Consider the following 13,093-nt stretch of genomic DNA (forward strand, 5'->3'; position numbering starts at 1 on the left):
GTGCTCAAAATTAACTTTTTCCCTTGGACATAAGTTCCCACTAGGTTCCATAATGTATAGCCAAGGTGCTAATGAGTTAAGCAAGTCATTAGCCTCCAAGGTACTTTCTTCAGGGTGAATTTAAAGCCATCATTTCATTTTTCCTCCTGTGTTTCAAATAGGTGTTTCTCTGCAATAAAGCTTACAATTGGCATGATTTGCTAGTTGAGGAAGGATACAGAAATATTGTCATGGAATATCTATTGCAGTGTTTTGGGGAGTTGAGGTCCACACATCTTAAAACTGCTGAGATTGAGAAACGCTGATCTAGAATTAATTCAGATATGCAGATCCAGGAATTTGCTCATGGTCTGGCTCAGCCTTTATAATCTACAGAACAGCTGAACTGAAGGAAGTAAAATCCACAAAAAAAGGAATAATTCAGAAATCTATAGATAAACCAGCTGGACATTGGTATTTGGAAAGATTCTAGAGAAGATTATAAAGTGATAAAGTATTGATCACTTTGAAAATAATGGAATAATTAATACAAGTCAGCCATAGGTTTGTTGAGAATAATTCCTCTAAGATTGATTTTATTTCATTTTTGAATGGACAATTTCCACAAGAAATTATGGGACTACTGAGGCATAATATATGCCATGCTCGTGAAGTGAAGGAACAGGTACTAGAAAACATTGTTTTTCCAGCATGACTCCTCTAGTCTGGAACAACATCCCTTTAGTAACTAAGGTGTCCTGCTTGATGGTAGCCTTCCAGAAGGTAGTAGAAACTGTAGTCTTTAGGAAGGTCTTTGAGGACTGGATTTAATTTGTTAATTAGTTTGACATGTTTAATATACAGTACTTTATTTTTATTTGCTGGTACTGTGTTTTTATTATGTTGTAAGCTTCTATCATGTAAGCTTCTATGACAAAACAACAATGTCATGGTAGAATGCAAGTCTAAAAATCTGGACTTCAATAAAATATTCAACAAAATATGGCATTCTGATTAGCAAACTATAAATTTATGGGCTGGGTGGCATATTTCTCAGAGTTATATTTTGGGTTTAAAGTGAGGAAACTATTTCAAAGTGCCTACAGTTATGTGTGTAACATCAGTCAGCAACTTCTTCCACTAAATATACCAGGATTATGTTGGATATTTACCTGAAAATGATATACCTGCTTTAACAGGTCTAGTGCCAACAAGTGCTACATAAAGACACTCATGAGTTCCAGAGGACTTTTCATATGTCCAACTCAGTGGAATGTTTGAAATAAATTCTCTAACGGGGTTGGGACTTGGATTGCCTGCAAGCAGGATAGCTCGGTAAACAGAACAGAACAAGACCAAATTTGATGGGGGGAGGAGAAGAACAAAGAAAGATCAAATATAAAAAGGGCAGTATCCTGGCATGTGATTGTGGAGGGAAAAAATCCTAAATGCTTTGGGGAGGGGAAGTTGGCCAGGAGCTTGAACTGCTGCTGAATGTTTCATTCTTAAATTTGTCTCTTTTCTACTCTCGTGCCCCAGAATGGAACTGCTATTAAGAGGTTGGAAGGATTCCAGAAATGAAGTCTATGTGCTTTCTCTATCTCATTTGCTTTCACATCTGCTGCAGATTCCTAATGTCCATTAAATGGATCCATAGCTGACTTGAACATCAATTCAAAGAGTCCTTATCAACAGTCTTTATCAAGCAGGAGTAAGGCATTCGCTGTGGTGCTGCTGTAGGCAGTTGGGGAATGGTCCTCACCAATATTTTCAATTTATTCATTAGTTGAAGGAGTAGAAGAAATATTAGATTTGAAGGAAATAAATGTAATAGCCAATATTCCAGAAGCAAAATTCAAAATGATATTGATAGGATATATATAAGTAGACATAACTAATCAAAATTTAACAGATATATGTTCTTTTTACTTCACAATTCTTGAAAAAATTGGCTTGATAATATTGCCTGAAAAAGATGTTGGAATTCTAGTTAGTCACAGAGTGAATATTTGTCAGCCATGTAATGTGACTGCTAAAAATACTGCCATACTGCTGTCTATACCAACAGAAGTATTGTTTTCAACCATGGGAAAAGTTCCTCCATATTCTATACTGGTCAAATCCCATTTTAACTGATAAGTCTAGTTCTAGGAGTCACAGATTCAAAGAGAATAAGAAAGAATCAAAGAGAGTAAAATAGGATCACAGAAAGATAGAAGAAGATCAAAAAAGGGAAACTTAAGTCTTGGAGGGAAGTCTTGGGCATATCTAACCTTGATAAAAGGTGACTGAAAAGCGAATATGATAACACTTTCTGTAAGTATTTAAAGGGGAGTTATACAAAAAGAAGTCAGGTATCCTTAGCTATCATCCCACATGGAAACGTAGAGAATGTTGTTACATTCTCTATGTGTATCATTTATATATACATTTATTATTATACAGTTCACTGTAACAACATTGCCAGAAAAGCATTAAAAGTTGTTAACCTAATCTTGTATAGCTTCTTCTCCAGTAATATTGAACTGCAAACTAGGGCGTACAAAACTTTTGCTAGACCAATACTTGAATACAGCTCATCTATCTGGAACCTGCACTGCACATCAGACATTAATACAATCTGATGAGTCCTCCACTCCTCTGCTCGCAACAGAATACCTTATGCCACCAGACTTCAAATTTTGGGATTAGACAACGTCTTCGGTCACACCTAAGTGTAGCATATACAATTATCTGCTACAATGTCCTACCTGTCAATGACTACTTCAGTTTCAACCACAACAATACACGAGCACACAATAGATACAAACTTATGGTAAACCGTGCTAAACTTGATTGCAGAAAATATGACTTCAGTAACAGAGTCATTAATGCCTGGAATGCACTACCTGACTCTGTGGTTTTTTCCCCTAAGCCCCAAAACTTTAACCTTAGACTGTCTACTGCCAACCTCACCTCATTCCTAAGAGGTCTCTAAGGGGTGTGCATAAGCGCACCAGCGTGCCTACCGTCCCTGTCCTAATGTTCCCTTTTATATGTACCCATTTCATGTATTCATAATTATGTTTATACTTATATCTGTTACCCATTACATGCTTGATAAAATAAATAAATAAATAAAAATAAAATAAATAAAGTCTTAGTTACAGATTCCAATTGACTGTTAACAAAAACTTTCTAAGTTTAGGAGTGGCTCAACAGTAAAATGAGGCATCAAAGATGGTGATGGGCTTCCTTTTGTTATATTATGTTGATATGTTCAAACAGAGCCTGGGCAACTATCTGCTACGGATACGTTAATTTGGATTCTTGCACTGAATAGAAATTGGATTAAATGTCCATTTCCAACTCCATAATTTTATGAAGTATAACACAGTTCTTTAGGTTTATATAGCATCCTAGGCTATAAATTGTAATTTACAAACTGCAGTGGCAGGGATCAGACAAAATTTAATCAAAACAAATCATATGGGTATTGATATAGTTTGGCTTTACATGTTATAGGGACATAGCCACAGTGCTTTGTTAATCATGATCTTAATATCTGTGTGTGAACCTACCCTATGAGAACATAAATTTGTATGTGCACTTATAGGAGAGGATGGGTCAGGGAAATAAGGTTTTCATTATTGTTTTCTTTTCTGAATGGGTACAGTATTAAGATATAATAGAAGAAATGCTGGAAAATTAGTCTGGGTCTTCTGTTTAGAGATGATGAATGAGCACCTTGCTTCTGTTTAAGAACACTCCGTTCCCTAGAAATTTTCAAAGAAATAGCTTAGTTTATTTCCAGTAGAATGGGAGGGTGGAAATTGCAGTTTGAAGGAATATGGGAGGCACAGTCCTAAGAGATCCTCATGGACTGATTTGAAAGTGTCTTGTGGGAGTTGGTCTGAATGTGAATATTGAATCCATTTGTCAATTTTGGGTGAGTAAACAAAAATTCCATTAAAAGAAACCCTCAGTTATGCACTTTATGACTTGTGGAAATCAAACAAGTAGCTTCTCAGCATGCTGAATTACAGATCACATCACACTGAAGTCTACAGACTGAGCATGGTGGTATCTGTGATCTGTGATCTACATACCTAGAATGTACCAGGTTAGAAAAGGCTGAATAATCTGACCTCCTCCATCAGTAAATGTTTTGCTTGTAATTATTTATGGTGCTCATTTGCTTGGAGGAATCTGATTATTCTTGGGATTTTGGAGGATCAACCTGTGTTCACTTGGGAAAAAGAAAAATATATCAACTCTACTTTGCTCATGTCCTAAAATAGTTTATCCACTATTTTTATTACTACAAATAAGGCTATGGTTCAGATCTCTGTTTATGTCAGAGGAGAAAAGCACAGAAGGGTTATTTAAGCATTGCTTTCCTCTCTGTAATAACCTTGTTGTGTTGGCTTCTTACTCAAATTCTTCAGGTTAATCACACACTGGGGCAAAACACGTTGTTAATAGTTACAGATTAACCACCAAGGTCAGTGGCTGCAGGAAACAAGCTGCTGTGGCAAAGCAGAAAATGTTAATGGACCTTGACAGGACATTTTGGAAGCATACCCTTCCCAGCAATGGAATGTGACTGTGAAGTATGTATGCTTTGCTCAGGGCACCAGTGATCCCATCTCTGCCAGCTTGGTGGAATCTGCCTCACCCTCCTTTAGAGTTGCCATGTGCACACAAATCCTTCCCCTGTTAGATTCACTATATTTGCTCTAAAGCATCCAGGTAGAACCTAGGCCTTCTGGACACAACTCAAAAAAGCAACCTGCGCCCTGATTGGCCAAAGTGGATGTAGCAATCAGTCAAAGGGTGATCAAAGCCTGGCAGAATTCAGACAGTGGTTCCTATGTGCCTGTTGCCATACATCCCTTATCAGGATTGTCATAGTGTTTGTGAAAGCTGCTGCTATGTTAGCATACATACACAATGTTTTTTAAACATTTCTCTTTACATTATATTTTTTCCCTAATTATATTTTAGGAGGTATAGAGAGTAACCAGCATGGCATGATTGTTTACACCAGAATTAAAGGCAGCTTGTGGATTTGTATTTTATTGTATTTCTTGCTAGGTTTGTTATTCTAAAACACAGAAATCTAAGTAAACCTTTGATCTGTATTATTTAAAATTATAGAATATTGTTTTGACTACATGCTTCTGTGAGCATGAATATAAAGATATATGAAGACATCGATGTATACTCTTAAAGCAGACACTAGTCACAGCATAGAAAAACTCAAAGAAATAGTGCAAGATTGGAAGATGTGGAGAAACCCGGCCTATAGTATCACCAAGAGTCAGACATGTCTGAATGGATATCATCCTCATCCTCATCTATAGTCTTAAATTTCTCGATTTTCTTTTTTTAATTCTGTGTTTTTAGTTTTCGATTTGTTGGTTTGTTTATTCATTAAAATGATTAAGTATTATTATGATTAAGTATTAATCAGAACAGAAAAGAAAATGGAATGCAAAGCATATCAAATATAAATGTATATGAAATTACATTTTCAAACATTGGTTGCTATTGTTTCATGTTCTGGTAATTTTGACTCATATATTGTGCTCAGTTACAAGCTAAACTGTGTCTTTTTGTGGACTAATATGTGATATAGTCAATCAACCATGGTTATGCATACTATGGAGAAGTGCAAATTTTTTTTAAAAAAATCAATTTAGTCTGTTCAGTATTTCATGTTCCAAGGCAATCTGGCATAATAAAAGAAGATAATGAAATCATATTTCAGCAAATGTGGCATTAATGGTTTTCTAACCTACTATTTAGATATGCTGATTGCTTCAAAGGTTTACTTGCTCCTCAGCAGTTTTTGTTTTTTTTAGAAAAAACATTTAGCATTGCAGATGTTATTAACAATGAATAAATTATTGTGTAAAACTACAAGATGGAACCTATGACATAGAACCTATGAAAAATAGGATTAGTTGAACCTGTTACATTATTATTTTATCTATGATATCAAAAATAATGACTAGTTGAGCATGAAGTGAAGTCCAACAAATGTGGAAAAGAAAGTGGTTCTCCTCTATTACCTGTAAAGTTTATCTTCTTAACTTAGTATCTCCAGATGTGTTAGGCCAGTGATGGACAACCTTTTCGGCACCGAGTGCCCAAACCGGAACGCTCATGCATGTGCGTGCAGCTGGCTGGTGCACCAGCCAACTGGTCTTCAGGTTTCTGGCATGCTCATGTGCACCAGCCAGGTGGTCTAGGCACACGTCAGAGCACTGGAAACATCCCGAAAAACAGCTCAAAAACGGCCTTAAAAAACAGCATGAAAACGGCACAAAAAAGACCCGAATATGGCTTGTTTTTTGACTGGTTTTTTGGCTGTTTTCCAGCGCTCTGGTGCCCATGAAGACAAGCTTGGCTGGAAACCAGAAGAGCAGCTCACGACGGTGTGCATGCTCACAGAGAGGGGTCTGTGTGCCACCTCTGGCACGCGTGTCATAGGTTCGCCATCACAGTGTGATAACTAAACTCCAGATGTATTCAAAAATTCCCATCTGGCTGAGTGATATCTGACGAGTTGAAAATTGGGGGAGTAGCCTTGCGTTGAAGAAAACTGAAAAAGACACAGCAGAACCAATACAGCAATCAGACCATAGATGTTCTTTGCACACTTGTTAACTCTGTCTCAGAAATCGTAAAGCTACATCATATAAGATAGTTCATAAAAGCTTGCAGTGAATCAATACATTGATGATATAATCCTAGGACTCAATACTTAGAAAATGCACAGATAAGCTGGTGGTATGCTAGGATTGTCCATAGAGTCATTAAGACTCTTACCTAATAAGATGATTAGAAGGTGGGAGGAATATTCATTGCAGTAGTGTAACTCTAATCTGTCTTTTTAATGGTATGCTGCTCAAATTGATGTTGACTCTTATCAGCCACATACATTTTTTCCAATGGCTATCTAATTTATTCCATCTTTTTTTTCCTAGCACAATCACAGACAGTTCCCATACATTTTACAGCATTCCAGCCTTGTGCTCCTTTTGTTCTTTTTATGACAGTGCCATATTTGTGTGTATTTGTCAGTACATACTAGACCTCTTTATATTTAATCCTTAACCAGCAAGGCAAAGGTCCACCCATACAGGGAACAAGAGAAACAATCCAATGCTTCCCAGAGTCAGGTAAGGGAATGGATACTGAGAAATAAAGAGAAAATGTTTATGTGAAACATGAAGTCTCCAAATGCATGTAACTTTAAAAAAAAAAAGCCCCAAGGAAGCAAAATCCCAAAGCAACACACAGGTCTGAGTAAGCACAACAGCTATAGGAATTGACTGTTGAAAAATAATACTGGGAAAGTCGAATTTAGGGTAAGGGACAGGCAGGCTGTGATACCATTTGAATATCTAACAGTTTTTCCCAATCTGAAGCTGTCCAGATGCTCTTGCATGATCCTAAATTTGTAGACTTAATGGAAGTGCACTTAACATGTGTGAATGTTATTAGGTTGTGAATTTCTCTATCTTATTAGAGTCTCTGCAGGGAAACAGGATGATTCACTGGCTAGCTCACCGCTGTAAAAACATTCAGGCAAAGACCACTCTAGCTCAGAGATGCTAATGCCTTTCAACATTTTTGACTATTTCAACTTTGAGCACTCTTTAGTCATTCTTGCATTACAATGATCTTTTATTCTGGTCTGTATTCAGAGGTGGGTTTCAGCAGGTTCTGACCAGTTCTGGAGAACCGGTAGCGGAAATTTTGAATAGTTCGGAGAACCGGTAGTAAAAATTCTGACTGGCCCCGACCCCATATATTCTCTGCCTCCCAAGTCCCAGCTTATTGAGAGGAAATGGGGAGTTTGCAGTATTCTTCCCCTGGAGTGGGGCGGGAATGAAGATTTTACTGTATCCTTCCCCTGCCATGCCCACCAAGCCACGCCCACCAAGCCATGCCACACCCACCAAGCTACACCCACAGAACCGGTAGTAAAAAAAAATTGAAACCCACCACTGTCTGTATTGTATTAAATGATACATTAAATGCCCTCTAATCAGAAGCATATTGTTATTTATTTTTCTTTTCTATTTTTTAAAATTGGACCTTTTTTTTGGCTTTGAGTCATTATTGACTCCTGGAGACTACTATTGACAGCTTCCTAGAGCTGAGTGAAAGTGATTGGCCCTAAGGTAGAACCAGAACTGGCAGTCTCCCAGTTTCCAGCCTGGTGTCTTAATCATTACATCAAACTAATGTAAAAAATTGAACTGTTTCATCTTAATAATTTGTTTAGTTTTGGAAGAGCACTAAATCAGAAGCTCTGTTTCATTTCATCCCTGAAATATAGCTCTAGATACCTCCAAAAGTTGTTACTGAATTGTAACTTAATGGAAAGAAGGGTAAAAAAATTAAATACAGGATTAGAGGATAATAATATGATGATGTATATTGATTATTTTAATTCTGTTCCAATGTAAATGAATTTGAATCTAAGTTTGTCTGGGGTCCACTCATTATTTTTGGTGCAACCCCATTAGCATGCCACCAAGATCAAGTCTCAGCTCTGAAAAAATTGTTCTCCATGATAATTATATGATAGTTCCCAATCACAAATCTGCTGTTCCTTTCTCTCCTCTATTATAGTATGGAGGAAAGTGAAGCAATAGTTTATGATGACATCTGAAATAAGAACTGTGGTTAATTCAGCTATAGTTTTCTCTCCAGTTTGACATCCTTTATATCTTGGATTATAACTCTTCTAAGCAGCAATAGAAGGTGCCTAGCTCAAGGTTTTTAAAAACTAAGCGTAATTTGTTTGGTTCCAGATTAAAACCACAAGATGCAATTGTCTTAAAAGAATGGAAGAGTGGCTTTTGTGACAATAACCGATAGGTTAGTGTTATGTATTCTTTTTTCTTCCAGTAATTTATTCTTTATTCTTCAGACTAATACTCATAAGTACAATTTCCAGAAGTTGTCAAGGTATGAAAGCCTTAATCATACTTTGAAATATAAAAGAGAATAAACTTTTTAAAAAGTTTTCTCATGTGAATCAACAATGCACATTTGAGCCTAATAGGTGACCCTCTTTAAGTGATCTATGTATGGTTGTGTAAATAAATCAGATAGGTTTTACATTTCTATCAGTGATGAACTCAGGGAATGTCGGTAAGATACAGTACATGAAAAGATATGTTTTTTAAGGAGTGACCTCATTTAACAGGGACTTTAATTTTTTTTTAACCAATATGATTCCATCAGCCTTTCCTCCTTGTATCTATAACCAAAAAAAAAAAAAGCATACTTTTTCCCTTCATATATCTTCCCACCCCACCTCATTCCTGAAACATGCACAGACACAATATAACATTGTGAATGTTTAAAAAGGAAGGTATGTAAAAGCGTATTACGGAAAGGTATCACTCATACAGTATGTAAACTCTCATGCTGACTAATACCATATAGTATGTTAACAAGTGTTTCTTTCCTCCCAAGATTTTTCAGAATTTGGAATGAGTGGAGGAACTATAATATATATTTTTTCTGCCAGAAATTTGAAATCGTAGCTTAAAATAATTTTAATTTTATCAATTGTATTATAATCATAAACAACTGTTATACCATCTTCATCCAATTTTCAAATACTAATAATAACATATTATATATCCCGCTTTGGGACATGATTACATTATTTTATGTATTTTTTGTACAAATGAATAAAAGTGAAACAATTAAAAGAATTTAAAGGTTGTATGTTCCCCACATATAACGTTCAAGGGCAGAATTCTTTTATTCATTCAGACTTTTTTTTACAATGAGTTCCAAATCAAATCTATATTTTCTGTCAATAGAAATCCCTATCCTTTTGGCACAATTTTCATCTGCTTTAATAAAAGTTGTGACAGCTCTTTCTCTAATACTTTCCCTAGTAGTGGAGTATTAATAACCTCAGCCATCCTTATTTTCTCATTTAGGACATTAGAAGAAAAAGGAGCAAGAGGAAGAGGAAGAGTCATCCTGTTGGATCAGATGAAAAACATTCTCAACCCCAGGTTCCAATTACCCTTAAATATTTCAAGACAATCCAAGCAGCTCACCCTTTTGCTTAATTTTGATTCCAGAACCCATTTTTCTGCTGGATATGGTCCCCTGCAATATTTCATCCATTACAGCTGTTTTTTTGTTTGTTTTTGTTTTTCTTTTGCAACCAACACAATTTTTTATGGTTTAACATTTTTTATTGAGTTAGAAAATATTTTAAGATACAAAATACAAAAGTAATTAGGAAAACAGTGGGGAAGAAGAGGGAGAGGGAGAGATATGAGAAAGGATAAGAAGAAAAAAAAAAAGAAGCATTGACTTCCGACTCTTTCTGTTGCAGTAAAATAGGGCTTTAACATCAGAAAATTTTTGTATGCACAACAATGGAAGGATACTTCAATTCCTACTATGGACGAATGGTTGCAGAAGTTGATGGAGTTGGCTGAAATGGCAAAATTGACTACTTTGATTAAAGAAAAGAATATAAGTACTTTTGTTTCCACATGGAGACCGCTTATGAACTTGAAATGAAAAAGAATGAAACTTTGATTTTGGGTTTTACAGAGTAGATTGATAGATCTTTATACAAATGGCTTGTTCATACTATTATGAAAAAGCAAAAAGTTGTGATTTGATGTCATCCATTATAGCTGTTAATAAAGTTGTCATCAGTGAGCTTTTCTATACTTTCTCCAAATTACAGTGGCCTTTATCGCAAGATACTATAGCAAATTAATCCTTTCATTAATGCACTATATAAAGGAGTTCTATTGTTTTTCACTCTGCTGGAGAAAATTAAAACTGCATTTTGTTTTGTTTGCAGTAATCCATTAATGTGCATACCTTTATAATTTACCTTTTCTTTTTAACCTAAAAAAAATAAATGAATGGGTGTTGTTTCAAACACACATTCTTTAAGATGCCCTATTAAAAGCCTTTCCTGGAACAAAGCAAGGCTATATACATCATCACACATCAAATGGAATAGGATGAGTAAGGGTTATGAAGGAAATGCACATTTTGGATATCAATCTGTTCCCAATGTAGGCTGATAATGATGACAAGTGATGTTCAACACATCTGGAAGACAAAAAATTTGGGGTGCTGCATCCCCAATATTCTCTACCCCTACCCCACCCTTTTAATTTTTTCTGTCACCCAATTAAAACTTGTACTATACTGGTTATCTTGTCTAGCTGCTCATTTACAGTGGTTCTTAAAGGTTTGTGAACCAATTTGAATTGTCAATATTTCTGTATAAATATGATCTAAAACATGATCCAGGCAAAGTTTGAAACCATATAATAGAATCTTATTAAATAAATGAGTAAAAACATACATGTTCACTTGTTGAGGAAAATGATATAAAATACGTATCGCATGTTAAGTCATATTTAGGCAGAAATATTGAAGATTCAAAAGGGACAATTTTTGGCAGGACAATCTGTGCTAATGAATGACAGGTATATATAACTTCCACTAAACTAAAATTGTATAACCGGAATGATCGTAGTGTTTCACTGATCTTTAAAATGAAAAGGTGATTTTTTTTCTGTCTCAGATTTTTCTGTATTTTATATTTCTGGCATGTAGTTAATTGTTCTCATTACATTTCCTAAAATGAACTCAAGATTGCTCAGGACTCCTGATTACATTAAGACTTGGAGTAAAGGGACCTTTGACAAAATGTATGTTTGGCTCCCATCCCTACCATGGCAAGATTCCCATAAGATGTGTAAGCAGCATCAACAAGAAGTAATCCAGAACTCTCATTTTAAATTTTTCACATAGCTTTTAGATGTCTGAGATGGCAATAGTGACATTGGGCTGACTGAAGTTCTAGAGCAGAGGTCTTCAAACTTGGCTGCTTTAAGACTTGTGGACTTCAACTCCCAGAATTCTCCAGCCAGCTTTACAACTTTGAAGGTCTTAAAGCGGCCAAGTTTGAAGACCTGTTCTAGAGTGTGAAATAGTTATGCTGAGTCGGCAGAATTCCAGCTAATGCCACTACTAGGACTCTCTAGTATCTGGTTTGTTTTCCAATGACACAGTAGGAATTTTAAATACAAAAGTGTGCAGATGTGCAACTTGCATCGTCTATTAATGCCAAGGATGAGATGTACAGAATGCCAAACCCCTAACTCAACTGGAGGTTGCATAAAAATCACCCATCTTCATTTTTAAAGGTTTGCCAATGTGCTATAAGAAATAGTCTCTTATCTTAATCTCATTTAACTAAGATTATTCAGGAAGTAAGAACAGCTATCCTCTGTAGTTTGTTTCTCAAACAGAAACTCTACAGGGGATAGCTGTTCTTACTTCCTGAGTAAATGGGCAAATAACCCTTCTCCTACGGAACATGTAGTTTCTAATGGAAGCTGTGGATGAGGCTTTGAAGACTATAAAGTAACTGTGCTACACAAGGTGGGTATAAATGTACTGGAACATAGTTACAGGTAGTCCTTGACTTAAAACAATTGAGCCCAGAACTTTGTTTGTAAATTATTGAGGTCACTAAATGGGCTACATGTGACATAATCTGATTTTATGACTGTTTTTACAATGGTTGCTGGTTACAATCATGGTGGTTAAGCAAACCATGTGGTCAGATCCAGGATATCCAATGGGAGGTTTGTGGTGGGAAAAAAAAAAGCCAGTTGCAAATTGTGGTCATGTGACCAGGGACACTGCAATCAGTGGGCCAGTTGTCAGGTGCCTGAAATGAAATCATTTTGACCATGGAAGACGTTTGTATGCAGCAGCCGTAACTTACTTGTACTACTTATGAAGATGGATCGTAAACTTTCAGTACACTGCAACCTCGAATGGTAGTTGTGTGTCCAATGGTTAAGTGAAAGCACCCGTATTAGCTTGCCAGTAGGCAGCAGCATCAAGAACAAATATCAGATGGGAAAGGGTTGCACTTTGGAAGCAATAATTACAACGATTTATTAAACCTGTATGTACAAGTGTCTCAGCATGGGTAGTTTCAAGGTAGACCCACTCCAATTGCTTTTGGGTGGTTTAGCATCCTTGCATTCTCCAGTCACAAACATGCATCACATAGTAAAAAACATAACTTCAG

The 13,093-nt window shown here is 36.1% G+C and overlaps 1 long non-coding RNA gene across 1 annotated transcript; it reads left to right on the forward strand.

Annotated features, from left to right (window-relative positions):
• The first annotated feature begins 8,789 nt into the window (after positions 1-8,789).
• On the forward strand, positions 8,790-11,191 carry LOC148113095 (uncharacterized). Its single transcript, XR_015728458.1, has 2 exons — positions 8,790-8,859; positions 9,942-11,191. It is a non-coding gene; the product is annotated as an uncharacterized LOC148113095 (long non-coding RNA).
• Positions 11,192-13,093: the final 1,902 nt, after the last annotated feature.

Source organism: Pantherophis guttatus, chromosome 6 (assembly GCF_059756535.1).
Source record: "Pantherophis guttatus breed Tessera chromosome 6, ASM5975653v1, whole genome shotgun sequence".
Taxonomy (NCBI): domain Eukaryota; kingdom Metazoa; phylum Chordata; class Lepidosauria; order Squamata; family Colubridae; genus Pantherophis; species Pantherophis guttatus.